At 40.1% G+C, this 23,472-nt stretch overlaps 1 long non-coding RNA gene across 2 annotated transcripts in view; it reads left to right on the top strand.

Moving 5' to 3' along the window:
• Positions 1-23,472, top strand: part of LOC127487606 (uncharacterized) — a 78,020-nt gene that overhangs the window by 7,082 nt on the left and 47,466 nt on the right. For both annotated transcript variants that reach the window (XR_011386869.1, XR_011386868.1), the window contains exons 2-3: positions 4,376-4,426; positions 4,831-4,958. This is a non-coding gene — a long non-coding RNA (uncharacterized lncRNA). The remainder of the gene's footprint in view (positions 1-4,375; positions 4,427-4,830; positions 4,959-23,472) is intronic.

Below are 23,472 nucleotides of genomic sequence, written 5' to 3'. Positions count from 1 at the left end.
TCACAAATGATAGCTTTGCAGGATATAATATTCTGGGCTGGCAGTTGTTCTCTCTTAGTACCTGGGCTATATCTTGCCATTCCCTCCTAGCTTGTAGAGTTTCTGATGAGAAGTCAGCTGTGAGTCTGATTGGAGATCCTCTGAGAGTAATCTGACGTTTCTCTCTTGCACATTTTAGGATCTTTTCTTTATGTTTCACTGTGGAGAGTTTAATTACAACGTGCCGTGGTGAGGGTCTCTTTTGGTCGTGTTTATTAGGGGTTCTGTGAGCTTCCTGTACTAGGATTTCTCTGTCCTTCTCCAAACCTGGGAAATTTTCTGCTAATATCTCACTAAAAAGGCCTTCTAATCCTTTCTCCCTCTCCATGCCTTCAGGAACTCCTAGAACCCGAATGTTGGGTTTTTTAATAGTATCCTGAAGATTCCCGACAATATGTTTTAGATTCCTAATTTCCTCTTCTTTTCTTTGGTCTGACTGTATCCTTTCCTGTTCTCTGTCTTCTAAGTCCGATATTCTCTCTTCTGCTTCTCCCATTCTGTTTGTAAGGCTCTCTATTGTGTTTTTCATTTGATCTATTGAATTCTTCACTTCAGTCACTATCCCAGTTTCCTGTTGTACTAGTTGTTTCGTTTCATTTTGATTCCTCCTTAATATTTCATTTTCATGAGAGAGATTTTCTATCTTGTCCATTAAGGATTTCTGTAGTTCAAGAATTTGTTTTTGAGAACTTCTTAATGTTCTTATCAATTTTTTGAGATCTGCTTCTTGCATTTCTTCTATGTCATCATCCTCATAATCTTGAATTGGGGTGTCTTTTTCATTTGAGGGCTTCATGGTGACTTCCTTGTTTTTATTACCTTGGTTTTTGCGTTTGTTATTTGTCATATTGGAGATATTTGGTTTCTTCACTGTGGTGCTTTTTCTTGTTATACTATGACTCTAGATTAAGTGGACTATCTGTTTTTTATGGAGCCTTGGGGCTTGAGATGGGTGTGGCCTGAGAGCTCTGTTTGGTGTGCCAAAGGTGACACTCCCAGGTTAGGCGTGGTAAACCTCTCTCTCTCTCTCTCTCTCTCTCTCTTTTTTTTTTGATTCAACAGGGAAGTTATTCTGCACAGCTGAACAAAGTTGGAGGTAGTTAGCAGGCAAATGATATACCCACAGGAGCCAGAGATCAGAAGCTCTTTCCCAAGGACCACACAGGGAATCTGTTCGGCCCTTAGAGTGGGCTCAAATTCTCCTTCAGTCTCCCACTGGGTTGCCAAAGTTACGGAATTGTAGCGTCTCTGGAGAGTGCTCACGTGAATTCCGTGAGTTCTCTCCCCCACCGTCTCTTTTTTCACAGTCTCAGTTCAGTAGCACCATAAATTTACTAAGTCCTAATCTCCTGTTAATTCGCCCCACCCAGAGTCAGGTTTTACTGCTAGGCTCAGGGCCGGTGCAGACCTGAGGTCGCTCTGCTTATGACGTATGTCCAAGATGGCGCCTGCTCTTTGTCTTACTCGCCCTTGAGAGGTGAGCGGAGAGAGAGAAACCCGTGTCCGTACCAGTCACCTTTTTTTTTTTCCCTCTCTCTCTCTTCCAGTTAGCTTGGTGAAGTCCCCCCCGCCCCGGGGGTCGTTCCCTCTAGTCTCCTCTCTCCGCTTGCCTGCCGGTGTCTCGGGTTATTGAGGTTCGGCTCACCTCGCGTTCCAGCGCTGGTGTGTTGAGTCTGCCGCTGACGTCCCGAACTGTGGGCTCCCACGCTCTCCACGCAGGTCTGCTCCCCTTCCAGCGCCGATGTGTGGACTCGGAGCCCTGGACTTCCCAAGTCTCCCCGCTGTTGCACTCCCCTTCGAGCACTTGCGCGCAGACCCTGCAGCTTGCGCAGCTCAGTCCCGCGGCTCGGCTTCCGCGGCTCAGTCCCGCGGCTCGGTCCTGCGGTTCGGCTTTCGCGCGCGGTGGGCGACCTTGTTCTCCCAGTAGGTCCTCCGATTCACGCCCACTGGATCCAGAAGAGTTTTGTCTGCAATATTTTCCTGGTTCTTTTTTCTGAGGCTACCGTAACTCCCCTTTTATTAAACTAAATTTTCCCGGACTATCGGTGCGCGCCCTCACTATTCCGCCATCTTGGCTCCGCCTATGTCACTGATGTTGAAATTTTAGTAAGAGATCAATAAATGAAAAAACTAATAAATTATGTTCTTGACAAAAGTTTCCAGCATGGGTCTTCAAGATTCCAAAACTTTAGAACTATCCCTTCCTTCTTCCCTCCCTTCCTTCCTCTCCTCCTCCCTCCCTCCCTCCCTTCCTTCCTTCCTTCCTTGCATCCTTCCATCCTTCCTTCCTCCCTCCATATTTTCCTTACTTCTTTCCTTCTTTCTTGAAAAACTTACATTCCCAAATATGATTCATGGTAAGGATGCACAGGCTAATTTAAAACATCAAATATTCTCCCTGAGCTAAATTTCCACTAACTTTATGCCTGTAATAATATAAATAGTTCTGGAGCCAGCACTGTAGCATAGTAGGTGAAGCCTCTACCTGTGGTGCCAAAAAATCATATAGGTGCCAATGATACCTGGAAGAAGCCCTGGCTACTGGCTTCAGATGGGCCCAGCTCTGGCCACTGTGGTCATCTGGGGAGTGACCCAGCAGATGGAAGATCTCTTGCTCTTTCTCTCCCTCTCTCTGTCTGTAACTCTGCCTCTCAAATAAATAAATCTTTACAAAATAATATAAATACTGCTCAAAAGTTTAAATTTTCTCAGAAGGGCACTAAAAACATCATATGCATTATCCCACTAAGTCTTCAAGAATGTATACTAGAAGGATATGGTATTATTGTGGCCTTTTAGTGATGAACATCCCAATTGTTTTGAATAGTTTGGGAAGAATTGAAGATAGTTCTTCTTTAAAAGTTTGATAGAACACAGCAGTAAAGCCATCTGGTCCTGAGCTTTTCTTTATGGCGGGGGGGGGGGGGGGGACATCTTTCTTACTGTTTCAATTTCCATTTTGGTCGTTGTTCTGTTTAGGTTTTCTATGTCTTCAGACTCAATTTGGTAGATTGTAAGTATCCAGAAATCTATCCATTTCTTCTAAATTCTTCAAATTTTCTAATTTGGTGGCATTTAGCTGTTTGTAGTAATTCCCAATGATTATGTTTATTTCTGTGATATCCATTGTTACATCTCCTTTTCTAGCTCTGATTTTATTGATTTGGGTCTTTTCCATTTTTCTTGTTTTTGTTTTTTATTAGTTGGGCCAATGGTGTATCAATTTTGCTGATTTTTTTTAAACAACCAGCTCTTCATTTCACTGATCGTTTATATCATTCTTTTGGTTTCAATTTTGCTTATTTCTTCTCTAATTTTAATTATTTCTTTTCTCCTATTGATTTGGCTTTGGTTTGCTCTTATAAAACTACCTTTTAACACTATTTTTATTAAAAAAAAAAAAGAATACTTGAAATTATTGTGTGACAAGTATCTTGGCTAGCTCTCCCCACTACCACCATTAAATGAAAATAAAAAGAATAAACCTGTGATACATAGTAAAATTTAAAGCACTATTCTATTTTCTGCAGGTTGATATTCTCAATAATTGTACTCAGCAGAAGCAGGAACAACCTAATCATACTTTCACTTTTGCCCTCATAATTATCTTAACTGAATTGAAATCTGGTGTGTTTATAGTCCCAGCACCATCATTAAGCTAAAAATTGAGCATTCTGTCTTACCCTGAAAAAATTCCAATTAAGCCCATTTGGAGATCTGCACCGAATGCCAGCACTAATTCCTTTCTATAAAGATCAAGAGTGCCAGGATGTCACACTACAGAGAGGTCCATAGTCAGCTCATTAGCAAGATTGATGAACTCGAATAGTAGTTCCTACTGATGTGAGCATCTCAATATGAACTAAAGTCACATCCTAGGAGACTGCATGATAACTCAGGGAGGTCATCTCTCATTAAAACCACGTTTATGTGGACACTTCAAAATGGAATGATCGAAAAAACTGAACTTTGGAATGACACCAAATCTTAAGAAACAGACAAATGTATTTAAGCACTCTTAGGGAGATGAATGAGTTCAAATTAGATGTTGAATGTAAACAAAATTGTAATACGAGAAGATATTTCCAGAAGATTTTGTTAAATTCTTAATGAAATTGATTTCTTCACAACAGAATGAAACCTATTTTAAAAATCAGGTGCTAGAATTTTTGTGTGATTGTCTTAAGAGCTAAGGAAAATCCTACTCTCATTTATGAAAATACCTTAATAAGCTATTTGGAGTGAGATGTGACACCATGAAAGTATATAAGGAATAATATTTGAAATTATTGTTTGTGAAATGTGAAAATGAAATTGTTGAATAACTCTGTTCCAGAAATTGCTAACAAGGATACCTGATGCTGAGCTTTGACTGGCTTTAATCCAGGTATTAAAATTCTCCTCTTTGTCACCAGATCTTCCAAAAACTTTGATTCTCATATATAAGGGTAATCTTTTTTTTCTGAGAAGAAAAATCAAGGAAAGGAATGAGCTCAACATTTGCATGAATATTAGGGTAGATATAAAGGAACAGTAGCCAAGAATGTAATAAAGACAAGAATTAGGATTCAGAAATGACTCTAATTATAATGATCCCCTGCACACACACAAATGCACATCTACAAATTCTCAGAATTATTGGAGAGGCCATTGAACCTTCCAGGAGATACAAAATGGAGCTTAAAATTCATGTTTTCTAGATATTAAGGGTGAGGGAGTCCAAAGGACAAGTAGGCTACTTCTTTTTTCATGTATACATACTCACTGAAACAAAGTTTTTCTTTTCTAAAGATTCTTTGTTCTGGCACTGATCTTTTGAAGTAGGAAAATGCACTGATCCTCAAAGAAAAGAACTACTGATAAGATGCCTACTACGAAGGACTCAAGTACACTATGCCTCCAGGTCTGCTGCTCTTAAGGTAACAAATATAATTTTAACGATGTGGTATCTTTCTGGCTCCCACCAAGTGAATTCCATCTAATGCTGCAATTGCAGAAGTCAATCTGAGCTTATCTAGCACTTGAAATCCAGCCAACAGTGGACTATGTGACCTTCTCCTAGAAAGCTAGCAATAAGTAGGTTAATCCTATCATACATTAGACTCAGCAAATGGCCAGCGCTGTGGCTAACTTGGTTAATCCTCCACCTGCGGTGCTGGCACACCGGATTCTAGTCCGGGTTGGGGCGCCGGATTCTGTCCTGGTTGCTCCTCTTCCAGTCCAGCTCTCTGCTGTGGCCCGGGAAGGCAGTGAAGGATGGCCCAAGTGCTTGGGCCCTGCACCGGCATGGGAGATCAAGAGGAAGCACCTGGCTCCTGGCTTCGGATCGGCGCAGCGTGCCAGCCGCAGCACGCCAGCCGTGGCGGCCATTTGAGGGGTGAACGAACGGAAAAAAGGAAGACTTTTCTCTCTGTCTCTGTCTCTCTCTCTCACTGTCTAACTCTGCCTGTCAAAAATTAAATAAATAAATAATTTTAAAAAATTTAAAAATAGACTCAGCAATCATTAAGTGGCCAAATGCCACAAATGCTGTTCTAAGTGCTTCAGACACATTCCACCTCCTAAGAACAGCCATATAGAGAAAACTGAAGCACAGAAATGTTACGTAAATCACACAAGTCCTGCTGTGTCATGAAGCCTGAAGACTATCCCAAGCAACAGTCTTAAGATTTTTCTGTTATCTTAAGATTTTCCCCTACATTGAATTATGCTGGTCCTCCAGACTAAGCGTCTAGTTCTCGGTCATCACTGAAAAGTTCTTTGTGTCGCATTATTCCTGATTATTGTGGACCTCTGCTTCCAATCCTCCTTTCAAGATTATAACTTAGGGGGCCGTCACAGTGGCACAGTGGATTAAGCTACAGCTTGCAGGTGGGAGGGAAGTTATGGGGAGAGGGGGGCGGGGAAGCTATTGTAATCCCACTGCAGTGCTGGCATCCCATATGGGGCCGGTTGGAGACCCAGCTACTCCACTTCCAACCCAGCTCTCTACTATGGCCTGGGAAAGCAGTAGAGGATGGCCCAGGTGCTTGGGCCCCTGCACCCACGTGGGAGACCTGGAAGAAGTTCCCGGCTCCTTGCTTTAGATCAGCATAGCTCCGGCCATTGTGGTCAACTGGGCAGTGAACCAGCAGATGGGAGACCTCTCTCTCTCTCTCTCTCTCTGCTTCTCCTTCTCTATGTGTGTAACTGTGACTTTCAAGTAAATAAATAAATATTGGGGCCAAATCTGTGGCACAGTGGGTTAAAACCCTGGCCTGAGGTGCCGGCATCCCATATGGGTGCTGGTTCGAGTCCCAGCTGCTCCTCTTCCGATCCAGCTCTCTGTAATTGCCTGGGAAAGCAGTAAAGGATGGCTCAAATCCTTGGGCCCCTGCACCCATGTGGGAGATCTGGAAGAAGCCCCTGGCTCCTGGCTTCAGATCAACGCAGCTCTGGCCATTGCGGCCATCTGGGGAGTGAACCAACAGATGGAAGACCTCTCTGTCTCTACCTCTCTCTCTGTAACTCTGTCTTTCAAATAAATAAAATAAATCTAAAAAAAAAACTAAAAATAAATAAATAAATCTTTAAAAAAAAAAACATGCTTTTCTAGTTAGTTCTCCAGTACTAATTTTTTATGTGGTTACTTTTGTCATGACCCAGAATGAATAATATAGAAGTTTACAAACTTCATTTATTCCATTCCAAGACAATCCATGCTTCCTTTCCTCTGTTTGGTCTTTCAAAATATAGGACTTGAAATAAACTTAATGTATATCTCACTGCACTCATCTTACAAAATAAAAGAGATAATCCAAAAAAACCCATAAGCATATGCAATGTATTTTATATCTTAATATTAAATTAATAATAGTTCAGTACAGAAAATCTGATACATACAAAAACTAAAATTTGTAAATGCAAGATAGTTGCAAATAGTTGCTCCTTAAGAAATTCTTCTCTTGAAAGCAAATATGGTGATGCCACATGTTAAGCTATTGCCTGGGATGTCCACATACTATATGGGTGTGCCAGTTCAAATATCAGCTACTCTGTTTCCAACCCAGCTTTCTGCTAATGTACCTAAGAGGCAGAATATGAAGGCCCAGGGACTTTTGAGTTCCTGCTATCCACATGAGAGATATGGATAGAGTTCTGGGCTCCTGAATTCAGTGTGACTCACTGAACAATGTTTGAACAATGAACTAAGATCTCTCTCTCTCTCTCTCTCTCTCTCTATGTCATCTGTCTGTCTCTCCCTCTCTCTATTACTCTGCCTTTCAAATAAATAAATAAATCATTTTCTTAAATTCTTCCCTTAATTATCCTAAAATTATGCATTTTGTTTTTATATTTGTAGCATAGTTGTGCATATATATATATATATATATATATAAAGCCAAGAAAAGTACAAACTGATGAAAGCAAAAATGTGATTATGCATGCCTCAGAAAGATATATTTGGCAGTTGCATATATAAAATTGAATTAAAAGAGAATCTGGAGTCCAGAAAAACCACAATAGAATAAACATAGGCATGAACTGCATAAAAAAAGGTTGATGCAGTAGAAATGAAAAGTAGGTAATAGGTGAGAGAAAAACCTCTAGTTAAACATCTCTGACTCATTCTCTTCCATAAAGTTCTGAAGGAAATTGGTCTAGATACACATTTGTCACTTTTATTTGAAACTTAGAGATAATCCCATATAAAACTCCATCACTTATTTTTCTTCAATTTTCCCATTCTTTCTCCTTCTGCCAGGTCTCCCTAATTCTAGCTACTAGGAAGAAAAGTTACATAACAAAATGAAATCTATGACACCAGGGTTGAGACTTTTGAGGATGCTATGTCATTATTTTGATCACTGTACTTAACTTGTATGATTTCCTAGAAATATCACCACACAATATCACACTGAATCACATTTTTAAGCTTCCAAATGTCAGATTGTTTTCTCCTTGGCTGCAACTTACTTCATATGTTCCATAGGTGTGGCATAAATACACTATTGTTTGTCAAAAAGTAAATATAAGCTTTCTGATCCATCATCAAATAATGCACTTGATTATTTTTCTAGATTTAGGGACAAATCTGGATTCCTCACTGGAAGCAAGAACAATGTAGTGTCTGCACTAAGAGACCTGCTAAGTGTGTAGTTTTTTTTTTAACTTTTATTTAATAAATATAAATTTCCAAAGTACAGTTTAAGAATTACAATGGCTTTTCCCCCCCATAAGTTCTTTTTTTATTATTTAATAAATGTGAACTTACAAAGTGCAACTTTTGCATTGTTGTGGCTCCCCCCCCCCCGCAACCTCCCTCCCTCCTACGGCCCTCCCCTCTCCTACTCCCTCTCCCATCTCGCCCTTCATCAAGTTTCATTTTCAATCACCTTCATATACAGAAGATCAACTTAGTATACACTAAGCAAGGATTTCAACATGCTGCTCTCACACAACCGCACAAGGTATAGGGCATTGTTCGACTAGTAGTGTTGTTTTTACGTTTCATAGTAAAACACATTAAGGACAGAGATCCTATGTGGGGAGCCTGTACTCAGTGACTCCCGTTGTTGATTTAACAATTGACACTCTTATTCATGACGTCAGCAATCATCCGAGGCTCTTGCTATGAGCTGTCTAGGCTATGGAAGCCCCTTGAGTTCACCAACTCTGAACTTGTTTAGTCAAGGCCATATCACAGTGGAGATTCCTTCCTCCCTTCAGAGAAAGGCGCCTCTCTCCTTGATGGCCTGTTCTATCTGCTGGGGTCTTGTTCACCAGGATCTTTCATTTAGATTGTTTTTTGCCACTGTGTCATGGCTTCCCATGCCTGTGAGACTCTCATGGACCTTTTAGCCAGATCCGAATGCCCCAAGGGTTGATTCTGAGGCAGGAGTGCTGTTTTGGGCATTTGCCATTCTATGAGTCTGCTGTGTGTCCTGCTTCCCCCGCAGGGTCATTCTCTCCCTTTTAATTCTATCCTTCATTGTTTGCTTAGTGTGTAGTTTGTTAATGTATACTTGAGAATCACCATAACTAACCATTAGCAATCATTTTTAAGATCAAAGGTAAGGCTGACGTAGAATGGGATAAACGTTTATATCATGTTCTGTTAAGAGAACTTAATAGTTTCATTTGAAGTTTAGTATGAAACTTTACAGAGGTGAAATTTTTTATGACTAATCAGATGATTGTTTAGAATTCCTTGGTGCCTCCCACAGCACCACGGTAAGGGATAAATTTATACATGTAATTACCATTGTCTTTTCTTCAATTGACTCTCTCATACAACTAAGTTGGGCAGATTGGTCTCTGGGGAAGTGACACACTTTTCCCATTAGCCACTGCTGTCTGATGTAAACTGGCAGAGTACTTGCTTACTGTAGACTTTCCTAAAAGACAAACACTGAGAAAATCATGCTAACAGTGAGCTGTATCTGGGGAGCAAGGTAAAAAATAGAAAATTGTCAGAACTCATGTCTTCTCCTTCTTTTGGAAAATGATGGAGGGGAAAAAAATCCCAACAAACCAATTAACAAATTTCCTACCTCATTTAAAGAGGGCTGTTTGCAGCAGCTCCCTTCTATTCACTCAGCATGGGTCCCAGCCATCATTTTACTGTTTCAATGAACAGACTGCTTTTTATAAGAATTCATTTCACCAGTCTAAAGCAACTATATGTATAAGTTAATTTAAAACAATATACATGAATGCATGGTTAGATTTCTTAAGTTTTATCATAGGAAATAGCAGCCCAATGTGCAATTGGTTCTATTTAGCAAATGACAGGAACAAAGTTGTGATTACAATAAAGATGATAGAAAGAAATTTCATCTCATGATCTCAGTCTCTGAGGTTTTTTTTTAACTCTCTTTTGCATTTTTATTAAGGTCTTCGTATCAATATCAAAAAAAAGAACATTCTGGTAAGTGTCTGATTAATTTAAAATGTTTTATGTTTTCTGTGTGGTATGATTTGTCTTGTAGTAGTCCATAATGTCCACAAAATAGTCTGATTCTCTTCTGTAAAGCTTGTTACCTTAAAAATGAAAAATAAATGCTTGCTATATGAGGAAAAAATAAGTTATTAAGTACTTTTTCTCCAAAATATTAGCATAGATACTTAGGCTTGTGGAAGTGGTTATATGAGCATATAAAGATTAATAAGCCGGCCGGCGCTGCAGCTCACTAGGCTAATCCTCCGCCTTGCGGCACTGGCACACCGGGTTCTAGTCGCGGTTGGGGCTCCGGATTCTGTCCCGGTTGCCCCTCTTCCAGGCCAGCTCTCTGCTGTGGCCAGGGAGTGCAGTGGAGGATGGCCCAAGTGCTTGGACCCTGCACCCCATGGGAGACCAGGAGAAGTACCTGGCTCCTGCCTTCAGATCAGCACGGTGCGCCGGCCGCGGCGGCCATTGGAGGGTGAACCAACGGCAAAGGAAGACCTTTCTCTCTGTCTCTCTCTCACTGTCCACTCTGCCTGTCAAAAAAAAAAAAGATTAATAAGCCACTGATTTTGCTCTCAGAGGTACAAAAAATCCAGAACAGATAAATAACCTATATAGACAATGGAAGGATAGAACATGGAAGACAGTCAGTCCCTGGAGGATATCTTCTGGTGCACCCAACCTCAGGTCTCTCGTGGAAACGTGCTATCTACTTAAGAGGAACCAGTGTAACATCTTATTATCCTGTCCCTGGATTATGACAGTAACTGACGGGTTAGGTTTTCTTTTTCTTTTTAAGATTTATTTATTTGAAAGGAAGAATTACAGAGACAGAAAGAGAGACAGAGCGAGATCTTCCATCCATTGGTTCATTCTTCTGAAGGCCATAGTGGCCAGGGTTGATCAGGAGGAAACCAAGAGCCAGGAGCTCCATCTAGGTGTCCCACTTGGGTGGCAGGGGCCAAAACACTTGGGCCATCTTCCATCACTCTCCCAAATCATTAGCAGGGATCTGGGTCAGAAGCAGAGCAGCCAGGAGGTGAACCAGTGCCCATATGGTACTCCAGTGTCACGGGGGCAGCTGTACCTGCAGTGCCACAACACCAGCCCCTGAGAATGGGCTGTTTTCAACTTTGGCCACCCATCATGCAAAGCACCTGTGTCTTTCAAGCCTCTGACCATTTCTCACATTCTTTTTTTTTTTTTAACAGGCAGAGTGGACAGTGAGAGAGAGAGAGACAGAGAGAAAGATCTTCCTTTTCCATTGGTTCACCCTCCAATGGCCGTCGCAGCCGGCGCACCGCGCTGATCTGAAGGCAGGAGCCAGGTGCTTCTCCTGGTCTCCCATGCAGGTGCAGGGCCCAAGGACTTGGGCCATCCTCCACTGCACTCCCTGGCCACAGCAGAGCTGGCCTGGAAGAGGGGCAACGGGGACAGAATCTGGCGCCCTGACCGGGACTAGAACCCGTTGTGCCAGCGCCTCAAAGTGGAGGATTAGCCTAGTGAGCTGCGGCACCGGCCTCTCACCTTCTTAAGTAACTCAGTTTACCACAGCAATCTGCTCTCTCACAGGCATGCAGATGCTTCAGGGTCCTCATACTCTGCTCTAATTTCTCTATTATCAGTGGGATCACTGTTTGCTTATTCATTATGCATATCTTTATTACTTAATCCTCCATACCCCATGTAATATTTACTAAACAAGGAAAAATAATTGGGGCAGTTTTGTGCACTGATCAACAGTACCTGCCATAGAGTAGATTCTTGGTAATGTTTGTGAAATACTCACAAATGAATGCATAAAGAACATTCAGAATGGCAAATTATACAAACATATGATCACTCATTTGCAATTATTATTTTAGAGGTTAAGGATAATGACTTAAATCCAAGTTCCATCATTTCTTTAAAAAAAAAAGAACATTTATTTATTTATTCAAAAGTCAGAGTTACACATAGAGAGGAGAGGCAGAGAGAGAGAGAGAGAGAGAGAGAGAGAGAGAGATCTTCCATCCAATGGTTCACTCCCCAGTTGGCTGCAATGGCCAGAACTGTGCCCATCAGAAGCCAGGAGACCCTCTGGGTCTCCCACAGGGTGCAGGGGCCCAAGGACTTGGGCCATCTTCCACTGCTTTCCCAGGCCATAGTAGAGCACTGGATCGGAAGTGGAGCAGCTGGGTCTCCAATTGGAGCCCATATGGGATGTCAATGCTTCAGGCCAGGGCGTTAACCCACTGCACCACAGCACTGGCCCTCAGCTTTGCCATTTCTTAGCCTGAGTAAGATACTTCAGTGTTCTGCATCTCAGGTTTTTCAACTGTAAAACATAGTACCTGGATCAATGGGTCATGAAGAATAAATTAAATTATCACCTGAAGTAATCAAAAAATTGTTCCTTCAATGTGTGGACTACTGTTTGTTGTGAAGTTAAATATTGGAAGTTTAAGTATACCATGATGAAGTCAAACTAAATCCACCTCATTTAGCAATAGAAATAGTAAAATGTGTGCTTACATTTTCAATGACTGGACAAATTTGCATTATCCAAGTTAAGCCAAATATTGGATACTTACCCAAAGCCTACAGAGAAACATTAAGATTTGACGATGCTACTTCTAGAGTAGACTAAATGGATAAAGGTAGGAGAAGTTTCTGGGAGCCATGATGCAAAGCTGGAAACTAGAGTTGAAAAATACTGCCAGGGCTGGTGCCGCGGCTCACTAGGCTAATCCTCCGCCTTGCGGCACCGGCACACCAGGTTCTAGTCCCGGTCGGGGCGCCGGATTCTTTCCTGGTTGCCCCTCTTCCAGGCCAGCCCTCTGCTGTGGCCCGGGAAGGCAGTGGAGGATGGCACAAGTGCTTGGGCCCTGCACCCCATGGGAGACCAGGAGAAGCACCTGGCTCCTGCCTTCGGATCAGCGCGATGTGTGGGCTGCAGCGCACCAGCCGTGGCGGCCATTGGAGGGTGAACCAACGGCAAAGGAAGACCTTTCTCTCTGTCTCTCTCTCTCACTATCCACTCTGCCTGTCAAAGAAAAGAAAAGAAAAGAAAAGAAAAGAAAAGAAAAGAAAAGAAAAGAAAAGAAAAGACAAGAAAAAGAAAAATACTGCCAGAAGGTACTTACACAAGTAAGGTATCAACTTAGACAAGATAATCAATAGATTTGCATATATATACACATATTTGTGTATTTATATGATACAATAACATTGACATTTAGAAGTAATTCCACTTAGGATAAGTCAATAAGGAAAGATTCTGCTCAATGTTTTTAAGACTATCTCATTAGAATAAAAGATAAAAAGATAATTTACTTGAACATCTCAACATTGTGTAAGTACTATGGTCTAAAGTTTTAGAAAAGCCATTCATGGCTATGTGAACATTTTCTTCAACCTAAAGATAGTATTCTTCATTTCTCTCTAATATTCTTTTCCACCATGATCACTAGAAAACCTTACTATTTGCAGCAAGCCATCCTATCTCCACCTTTCAGCACCTCCTGAATAGGAGCCTGAGATAGAATCTGAGGGCTTCTCTCTGCAGCCAGAATCCTCCCTCGCAAAGCATCAGTCCCAGCCACTTGGAAAGAGATGTGCTGCAGGAATTATGTCTGCAGTTGCAAGCTAGGTGGAGAACAAAGAAATCACTGTGAACAAAAATATAAACATTCAGTCATCTCCTTGTATACAAGTGGTTCTAACTCTGTAACTGTGTATAAAGGTGCAAGACAGGTTTATAAGGCACAGCTCAGAGCAAAAAGCGAAGCATGGTTTCTTGCCAAAATTCTCAGATACCAGTTAACCCACCTAGGACCACTCAGGCACTAGTACCAAATGGGGCAGACTTGACTTGTGTGAATTATTTTGTTGTGATAATCAAAACTCTTATCATAGAAACCTATTCAATTAAGCTTTCTACATTTTAAATTTTGGGTTTTTCATTAAACTTCATATGTATACATGAATGTGCATGTGTGTGTGCTCCCTTGTGCTTTAGGTATTGGTAATTCATGCAATTTCCATAAATTTAGTCAATTTTTCAGAAACAGAAAAATGAATTCAATGTGAAAGATAAACTAACCTATAGGTTAATACACAGACATTTTATTATCTCTGATCTAATACAAGATTTTTGTTTTATTTTTTGATTGTCAAGTTAAAATTCTCTTAAGCAAGCTGAAGGATATCATCCAAATGAGCCTGGCCATAAAGAGCCAAAAACTTGTCATAGCTAGGTAACAAATAATCAATTGTCAAAGTATGTATTGGAGGAAAAAAAATACATGTATGAATATTTATGAGCCCTTATTAGAAATGTAGTTTAAATTCATGAAATCTAAGTAGGTAAACACAAATGAGATGAGAATAGAGGTACATTCAGCAAGCCAAGACTTAGTTTTTGATTCTACACAATTCTTTGTCTAAAATATTGGCACTGTAATTAGCCCCATTAAAAGTTGCAACTATCCCTTTGCATCTGCATTGAACCAAATTCCCATAATGATTATGTTAAGGAGATATAGAAAGAACAGAGATTTCACTTTTAATAAAGGATGCTTGGCTCAAGCACTGGACATTTTGCCTTTGAGGTTTTTTTTTTTTTTTTTTTTGAAGATTTTAAGCAACTATCCATTTTGTTTCCATTTAAATTGTGTAGTTCTCTAAGTCATATAAATGGTGCCGCTGAAGATTCACAAACTTCTTTTAAACTATATCTAATGGAGAGCTCTTGTTGTAGCGCAGAATGTTAAGCCACCGCCTACAATGCCCGTATCTATGTAGACGCTGATTTGAGTCCCAGCTGCTCTACTTTTGATCCAGCAGCCTAAGATGACCTGAGTGCTTGGGCTCCTCCCGCCCACCTGGGAGACCTGGATAGTTCCCAGCTCCTGGCTTTGTACTAGACCAGCCCTGAGGAGTGAATCAATGTAGGGAAGATCTCTTTCACTTTCTGTCTCTTCCTCTTTCTAGGTCACTCTGCCTTTCAAATTAAAATAAATCTTTCTGTGTTCACTTCATTGAATATCGACTTTGAAACAGGCTGCCCACTTCTAATTGTATTCATCAGAAATCTTGGGAAACCCAGATATTCCCTTTTGCTGCACAAACTACATAGCTTTGGAGCAGCCCCATTTCTTTTTGCCAAAAGATAGACTTCCTGACCAAACTGTCAATTCAACTAAGAGAGACTAACTTTTTGTCCTCAGATTCCTTTTCAAATTTTCAATTCTCTTCTTTATTTAATATCTGTCTCCAGAAAGAGAAGCCTATAGGCAAGGCCAATTTGATTTAATATGATTGTTCTTTGCTTAACTACATTTTAACAAAAGGAATTAAAAACCTATATTAGAATTTTATGCACTGTGGTTTTTACACATCATTGGTTTTATAGTTTTATTGAATAATACTTATTCATTAAATTGTTAGAACTTACTATCTTTAAAATGTGATAGTATTTTTATCTTTTAAATTAAATATACATATTCATTAAAAATAATTTACTGCAACAGGTTTAGTCTCATTTTCAGGTAACATTTCTTTTTTACTACATTTGCCTTTCATTTAATTTAGGAAATGCTTCTAAATCTACTGAGCTGAGTTTATTTATTTATTTATTTTAATATGTCAATTGTAAGTGTGTGGGTTTTATCAGTGAATAAGTATACATAGATACTAGCATAAAATTAACTTGACATGAAAGCCTTTAAATTTCTTATTTTGTTTTACAGAAAAGTAACCACGCATGTTACAAATAATTTTTATGGGTATGCATGGTAGCACAGCAGGAAATGCCACCACTTGGGATGCCCACATCCCATACTGGAATGCCTGGGTTCAAGTCCCAGTGCATACCCTGGGAAGCAACAGATGATGACATGAGTCCCTGACACCCACAGTAGAGATTCAGATGGAGTTCCAGGCTAATGACTTCAACCTGACTCAGCCCTAGCTACTGCAGTCATTTGGGAGACAAACCAAGGGATAGAAGATCCCTCTCTTTCAGTGCATGTCTCTGACTTTCAAATAAAATGAAGATATGTAAATAGAGAGAGATCTTCCATACATCAATTCACTCTTCAAATGCTCCCAACAGAAAGGGATATGCCGGCCTGAAATAGGAACCAGTAGCTCAATCCAAGTTTCCCATGTGAGTGGCAGAGATCCAAGTAGTTGAACCAGCACCTTCCACTTCCCAGGGTATACATTAACAGGAAGTTGGAATCAAGAGCAAAGCCGGAACATCAAGCCAGCTACTCTGATAAAGCATGCACGCATCCCAAAGAACACCTTAACTACTGTGCCAAAAACCTGCCCAGCACATCTCATTTGTTGTTGTTGTTGTTGTTGTTGTTGTTGCTCTAATTATCGGGAACAAAGCTATTGAAATCAGTACCAGAGTTAGTTTATTTACCTATGTACATGTTTTTTAGCCTATATGCAAGCTTTCTGGACACAGTATTGAGGAATTAAGAACAAATATAAACAGTGCTCATGAATATTCATTCTACAAAAACAATGAAAGTCTTTTCCTAAAAAAATAAATCTCTTCCCAGAAACCTTGTGATAGTTTCTTTTGGGTATTCTAATTACTTGCACTTTTCAAGACAAAGGGTTTCCAGTGGTATGTGCAGTAATAATGTGTACACATTCTTCTTACATTTTAATAGATTTTTCTATGTTAGATTATGTTCTGGAAGCCTATTTGACAATGATAGTTTTTAACATGTACATTGTAATATGTATTTATAAAAGGCCATGCAATACCTTATGTGGTTTCTATTTTGAATGTATTAAATTATATGAAACTAGGAAACACCGATAATCATATTTATGGACCTAAGTTTTGTTCTCTAAGTAATATATTTCTATTACCTTTTTAAAAACTAAATCCTGTTGTAATTAATTAATTAATTGAAAGGCATAGAGATAGATAGCTCCCATCTGCTGGTTCACTCCCCCAAAATTTTACAACAGCTAGGCAGGCCAAAACCAGAAGCTGAGAATTTAATCTAGTTCTCCAACATGGGTGGCAAAGAGCCAAGTGCTTTTGCCATCACCTGCAGCCTCCCAGCATGTGTATTAGCAGAAAACTGGAGTTAGAAGTGCAGCTGAGACTCTGATATGGAGGTGATCACCCCACAGTGCCTTCACCTCACCAGATGCCTGCCCTTGCCTTTCTCTCTGTACCATTCATTTATCTCCTCACTTTTTGATTAAAAATTGGATGCTTACCATATTAAAAGTCTTCAGTTAAATTTTAAAGAATGCTAAGATGACATTCCATATATATATATATACTTATCTATCTCAACTTTTCCTAATTCATTCAGAACTTATATTAATAGAAAAACAAATGTCTAAGCCAACAATTACATCACAATATAATAAAATAAATGCATGTGCCAGGTACATTCATAGCAAAAAGGAAGAAATGGCTATGCTTGCCAGAGAAGATGACTAGACAGGTAGGAAAAGGAACTTCCAACATTTTCTTAAGGCATATCACTATTCCTTCTTGTTAATCACTGATAAATAATTTAACCTTCTACTCTTACCTAATCCATTATATCCTAATGTTGTAGATCTGTGTTTCTTTTCTTAGGTGAGTGATTAAACATTGCCATATTTTTACTAATGGTTACAAAAACTGCAGAAAGTACCAAACTTAACATTGAAGTGTAACTTGAAAATTGGGGGGAGTGTTATATTTTATTAGTATTAATTAATAATAATAATGGCAGTGCACTAACACTGCATTTTCTTCTGCACATTAAATTACTATGATACGGTCAGGCATTGTGGTGTAATGGATTAAGTCACCTCCTGCAATGCCAGCATCACATACGGGCACTGATTTGGGTCCCAGATGCTCCACTTCCAATACAGCTTCCTGCTGAAGCACCTGGAAAAGCAGTGAAAGATGGTCCAAAAACTTGGTCCCCTGCATCTGTGTAGGAGACCCAGAAGAAGCATCTGGCTTCTGGCCTCAGCCTGGCCCAGCACCTGGCCATTGTAGCCATTTGGGGAGTGAACCAATGGATGGAAGATTTCTCTCTCAGTCTCTTCCTCTTTCTCTGTAACTCTGCCTTTACAATAAATAAGTAAACATTTTTTAAAAAATTAACATGAGAAGAACAAATTTTCATGTGAGATTTTTTTAAAGATTTTATTTATTTATTTGAGAAGTAGAGTTACAGAAAGAGAGAGGGAGCTACAGAGAAAAATGTCTTCTATTTGCTGGTTCACTCCCCAAATGACCACAATGGCTGCAGCTGGGCCAATCCAAAGCCAGGAAGTAAGAACACATTAGTGCACGTACCCATGCACTTAGGCCATCTTCTGTTGCTTTCCCAAGCCATAGCAGAGAGCTGAATCGGAAGAGAGGCAGCCAAGACACAAACCAGGGCCCACATGGGATTCTAGCGCCTCAGGCAGAGACTTAGCCCACTATACCACAGCACTGGCCCCTATATGAGATTTGTCAAACAGCAAGGTACTTATCTCTTCTTCCTTTTTAAAAAGTAGATTTTTTCATAACAATATAAGCACAATACCTCCTGTTAGCATTTTCTTTAAATTTGTTTTTGAGGAGCTGGGGCATAGTTAGCACTACTCCATTTTTGAAAGACTTATTGGAAGTGAGTCCTTGTTATTGTAATTATGTCTGTCTCAGTTCTCTTGATGACCATGAAATGAGGATTCCATCCTGCTTCCAACAGGCTTGCTTATATTGCTACTCTGTAGCTTTCTTGTGTATAAGCTCTGGGGCACCATGCCAAAGAAGAAATGTCTTTTTGACTGGAAAAAAATCTTACAGCTCATAGGTATAATGCCAGGCTTTTATGACTTAGGTATTTTTGTAGTACTTGATAGTAAACAGTCAAATGTTACGATGTAGGTATTGCAGTCCTCAGCATAGGACAACTCAAGCAAACAAAAGACATCATAACTCACAGGTGTTGTATATTACCCATAAATTACCAGCATCATGGATGACAGTGAGGAACTGACCCCCATCCATCTCCACATTGCCTTTCAGCTCTCAGAAAGTCTATGAGCAGAGAAGTAAAACATGATTTATGGTAAGTTGCAAGATACTTGCTTGCATATTGCTGTGTGTAGAGCAAAGATCAATTCATGGCTTACACATTCGTCACAGGACAGTGCATCTTCCAGTCTGCCACCTTCAAATTAGGTGTCATGATGAGAGAGAAATATGGTGATGTCTTGGGAAAAAATATCACATTTTGATTAGGCTACAGAAATGGTGTGGGACAATGAAAGCCAAGGTACTAGCGTTCTCATTTGGTCGCAGCATTTAACACAAAATTTGGAAGACTGAGAAAGGTGAGCAAATACGTAGCACACAGAGGAACAATAGGAATTCTTACAGCAAAAATGACCATGGTGCCTGAGATGGAAGGGTTGAAAAAGTCATCACTGGTCATCAACCAGGGGATTGCCCTCCCTCTGTCTCCTGGCAAAAGTCTCTGAACATCATAAATAAGACTCAGCTTGTGGCTTTACCATTCAAATCAATTTGTATAGACCTCACCATTCTGTGAATATTTATTTGAAAACCTCAATTTGTGTACTTTCTACTAAATGTTATTAGTTTGAGGGTGAAGCAGAATAGAGTCACATGACCAGATAGTGAATAACTTACTTTCTTTCTCTATAGTCTGTAAATTATTCTTTTTTAACTTTTATTTAATGAATATATATTTCTAAAGTACAGCTTATGGATTACATTGGCTTCCCCCCCACCCAATGACTTCCTTCCCACCCGCAACCCTCCCATCTCCCGCTCTCTCTCCCCTTCCATTCTTATCAAGATTCATTTTCAATTTTCTTATATACAGAAGATCAGTTTAGTATACATTAAGTAAAGAGTTCAACAGTTTGCACCCACATAGAAACACAAAGTGAAAAATATTGTTTGAGTACTCGTTATAGCATTAAATCACAATGTACAGCACATTAAGGACAGAGATCCTACATGAGGAGTAAGTGCACAGTGACTCCTGTTGTTGACTTGTAAATTATTCTTATTTGAAGGCTTAGGTTTCAAATCTATCTTGGGCTAGCTCTGTGGAATAATATAAATACTATTCTGCAGTGGCATATCTGCCATGGTGGAACTTCTGGAAGTTTTGTGAATTTTATTTGCATTCATTTCAGTTGATTGCATCAATATCTCATGCTAGAATCAGAAAATATGAGGTTGGCCTTCATATATCTCCTAATTTAGACAAGCACAAAAGAGCTATTTTACGTACAAAATTAAGTTTGGACTTTAGTTTGACAAATAATTAGTACCAGATATTCAGAGTTATTGTCTTCTTGGATCATTCACACATTATTAAATTGAGCATGTCCACATCTGATCCTGTTCCTAAATCTAAATTTCATCTCCAGAAAGTCAACTCTGCCTTCCCAGTTTTTCATATAAGATCTGGAAATTTCTTTTAACTGAAATGTGATCCCTGGTAAACATAAGAGTGGGAATAAGAGAGGGAAGAGATGTACAATTTGGGACATGCTCAATCGGACTTGCCCCAAATGGTAGAGTTAGAAACATACTAGGGGATTCCAATTCAATCCCATCAAGGTGGCATGTACCAATGCCATCTCACTAGTCCAAGTGATCAATTTCAGTTCACAATTGATCATAACGATAGGACTAAGAGTCAAAGGGAGCACATAAACAAGTCTAGTACCTGCTAATGCTAACCGATAGAATAAATAAAGGGGAGAGTGATCCAACATGGGAAGCGAGATACACAGCAGACTCATAGAATGGCAGATGTCCTAAACAGCACTCTGGCCTCAGAATCAGCCCTAAAGGCATTCCGATCTGGCCAAAAAGCCCATGAGAGTATTTCAGGCATGGAAAGCCAAGACACTCTGGCAAAAAAAAAAAAAAAACTAAATGAAAGATCTCTGTGAGTGAGATTCCAGTGGAAAGAACACGTCTTCAAAGAAGGAGCTACCTTTCTCTGAAGGGAGGAGAGAACCTCCACTTTGACTATGACCTTGTCTAAACAAGGTAAGAGTCGGAGAACTCAAGGGGCTTCCATAGCCTTGGAAACTCATGACTGGAGCATAGGGAGATTACTGATGCCATAAACAGGAGTGTCAATTGGTTAAGTCAACCACAGGAGTCACTGTGCACTTATTCCTCATGTAGAATCTCTGCCCTTAATGTGCTGTACATTGAGATTTAATGCTATAACGAGTACTCAAACAGTATATTTCACTTTGTGTTTCTATGGGGATGCAAACTGGTGAAATCTTTACTTAATGTATACTAAACTGATCTTCTGTAAAAACAAAAAAAAAAAAAAAGAAAAGAAATTATCAATCCCCAACTTTACTCTCACTGGAATTAAACATGACAATAGGTCTGATCTGATTTCATCATCATTTAAAAAATCATCTATTATTTTTTACTTTATGTTTCTGCATGGGAGCAAACTGTTGAAATCTTTACTTAATGTATACTAAACTGATCTTCTGTATATAAAGAGAATCGAAAATGAAGCTTGATGTGAATGGAAGGGGAGAGGGAATGGGAAAGGGGAGGGTTGCGGGTGGGAGGGACGGTATGGGGGGGAAGCCATTGTAATCCATAAGCTGTACTTTGGAAATTTATATTCATTAAATAAAAGTTAAAAAAAATATCTGGAAATTTCTTTGATGTCTTCTCCATCACTATCTGCACTCTGCTCTTCCCCAAGTTGTATCAATCATACCTCCAAAGTAAACTCCAGATGCATCCAGCTCTCCATCACCACCATCCCAGTGTAAGCCTCCTTCATCTCCTCCCACTATTGAAGCAACAGCCTCTCAACTGGCCTCACCATTTCCAATCTCCATGCCAAGAATGTTTTAAAAAGAAAATTTGTGCCCTTTCCATTCTGTAAAGTCCTCAAAATTTACCCATTTCAAATCACATTAAAGTGTACATCTTAGTGTGGCCCATGAAGTTCTTCCGTCTCTTGCGCCTACCTCATCTTCAGCTCACACCATATAGCAACCTTCCTTCCTTTACTGTGTTCAGCTGGTCAAATATCGTTTCAGTCCTAGGATGGTTTCCTCCTCTTTACCTGTCCTGCTATCTAAGCTCAGAACCTCTCCTCCCAATCTTATGCCCCTCTGTAACTAATATTCAAGCTTTGCACATCATTGAATCTGGAAAGATTTTTCTCTGGCCCCTCTCAAACTCCCTCTCAGAGTACTCTAGACTCTTACAAATAGTTTTCATAATTTCTTAAATTATATATCTGTTTACTGTAAGTTTTGCTCATTCTTATGTAGACTTCATTAAATGCACCATGTGCATCCTACATGTAGCTCAGCCCATGACCTAGAATGTGTACTCATCAACAATTACTGTGTAGTAGCTACGGATCTCAAACCATAAGTTTAAATGTGCAAGACATGACCATTTCACTTCCTTGAATGAAAGCAAATGTCATTCTGAGATTCCACTCTATTGGACTGATAGAAAATTAAGTATGCTAAGGGAAAATCTTCTTTGGAAGATTATATTAGAACCCAGTTGTGACCTCCCAAATGGCAAAGGCCGATTATTCTGAAGCCTCACTGTTCACTCTTATTTTTTTTTTATTTGACAGGTAGAGTCATAGACAGTGAGAGAGGGAGACAGAGAGAAAGGTCTTCCTTCCGTTGGTTCATTCCCCAAATGGCTGCTATGGTCAGCGCTGCACCGTTCCGAAGCCAGGAGCCAGGTAGTTCCTCCTGGTCTCCCATGGTGGTGCAGGGGCCCAAGCACTTGGGCCATCCTCCACTGCCTTCCCAGGCCACAGCAGAGAGCTGGACTGGAAGAGGAGCAACCAGGACTAGAACCCGGCACCCATACAGGATGCCAGCGCCACAGGTAGAGGATTAACCAAGTGAGCCACGGCACCGGCCCCCACTGTTCACTCTTGACCATTGCGTGATTCAAGGTAAGGATGCGTGAACTCTGATGATTCTATCTCTTTCTCTGTGTGCCACATGTGACAAATGAGAGCTTCACTCAATGCTGACACGCTGCTGTGGTCCAGCCTTCCTAGGCACACTTTCTTTGTGAGGTCCATTAACTTACCACGGCAGCCTGAGAAAACAGGGTGCTCAGAAACCTGTCTCCCCTGCAAGTATGGAGGAATTCATTCTGGCCATTTCTCTGTCCACAGCTCAGCCCTTCCCTTCTCTTGCTGCCCTGAAAGACATTTACCAGGCAAATGAGATAGGAGCAGAATGCCTGAAAAGAAACCCCAAATCCTGTCCTTCTTACTTGCCCTTGAACCACTCTCAGCCTCAGTTCTCTTGTCTGTAAAATGGAATCACAACAGAATCTTCCTTAGGGAACCAAGAGCAGATTAAATTACTACATAGAAACTCCTTAGCAAAGAAACTGATTTATAGTACACAGAATGTTAGTTTTTATTACTATGATAGGTGCAATCCAGCAAGTTTTATCTTTGACCCAGTAA

This window comes from Oryctolagus cuniculus, chromosome 2 (genome assembly GCF_964237555.1).
Source record: "Oryctolagus cuniculus chromosome 2, mOryCun1.1, whole genome shotgun sequence".
NCBI lineage: Eukaryota > Metazoa > Chordata > Mammalia > Lagomorpha > Leporidae > Oryctolagus > Oryctolagus cuniculus.
Note: the sequence above shows the minus strand (reverse complement) of the source record. Positions and strands in the feature narration are given on the sequence as shown.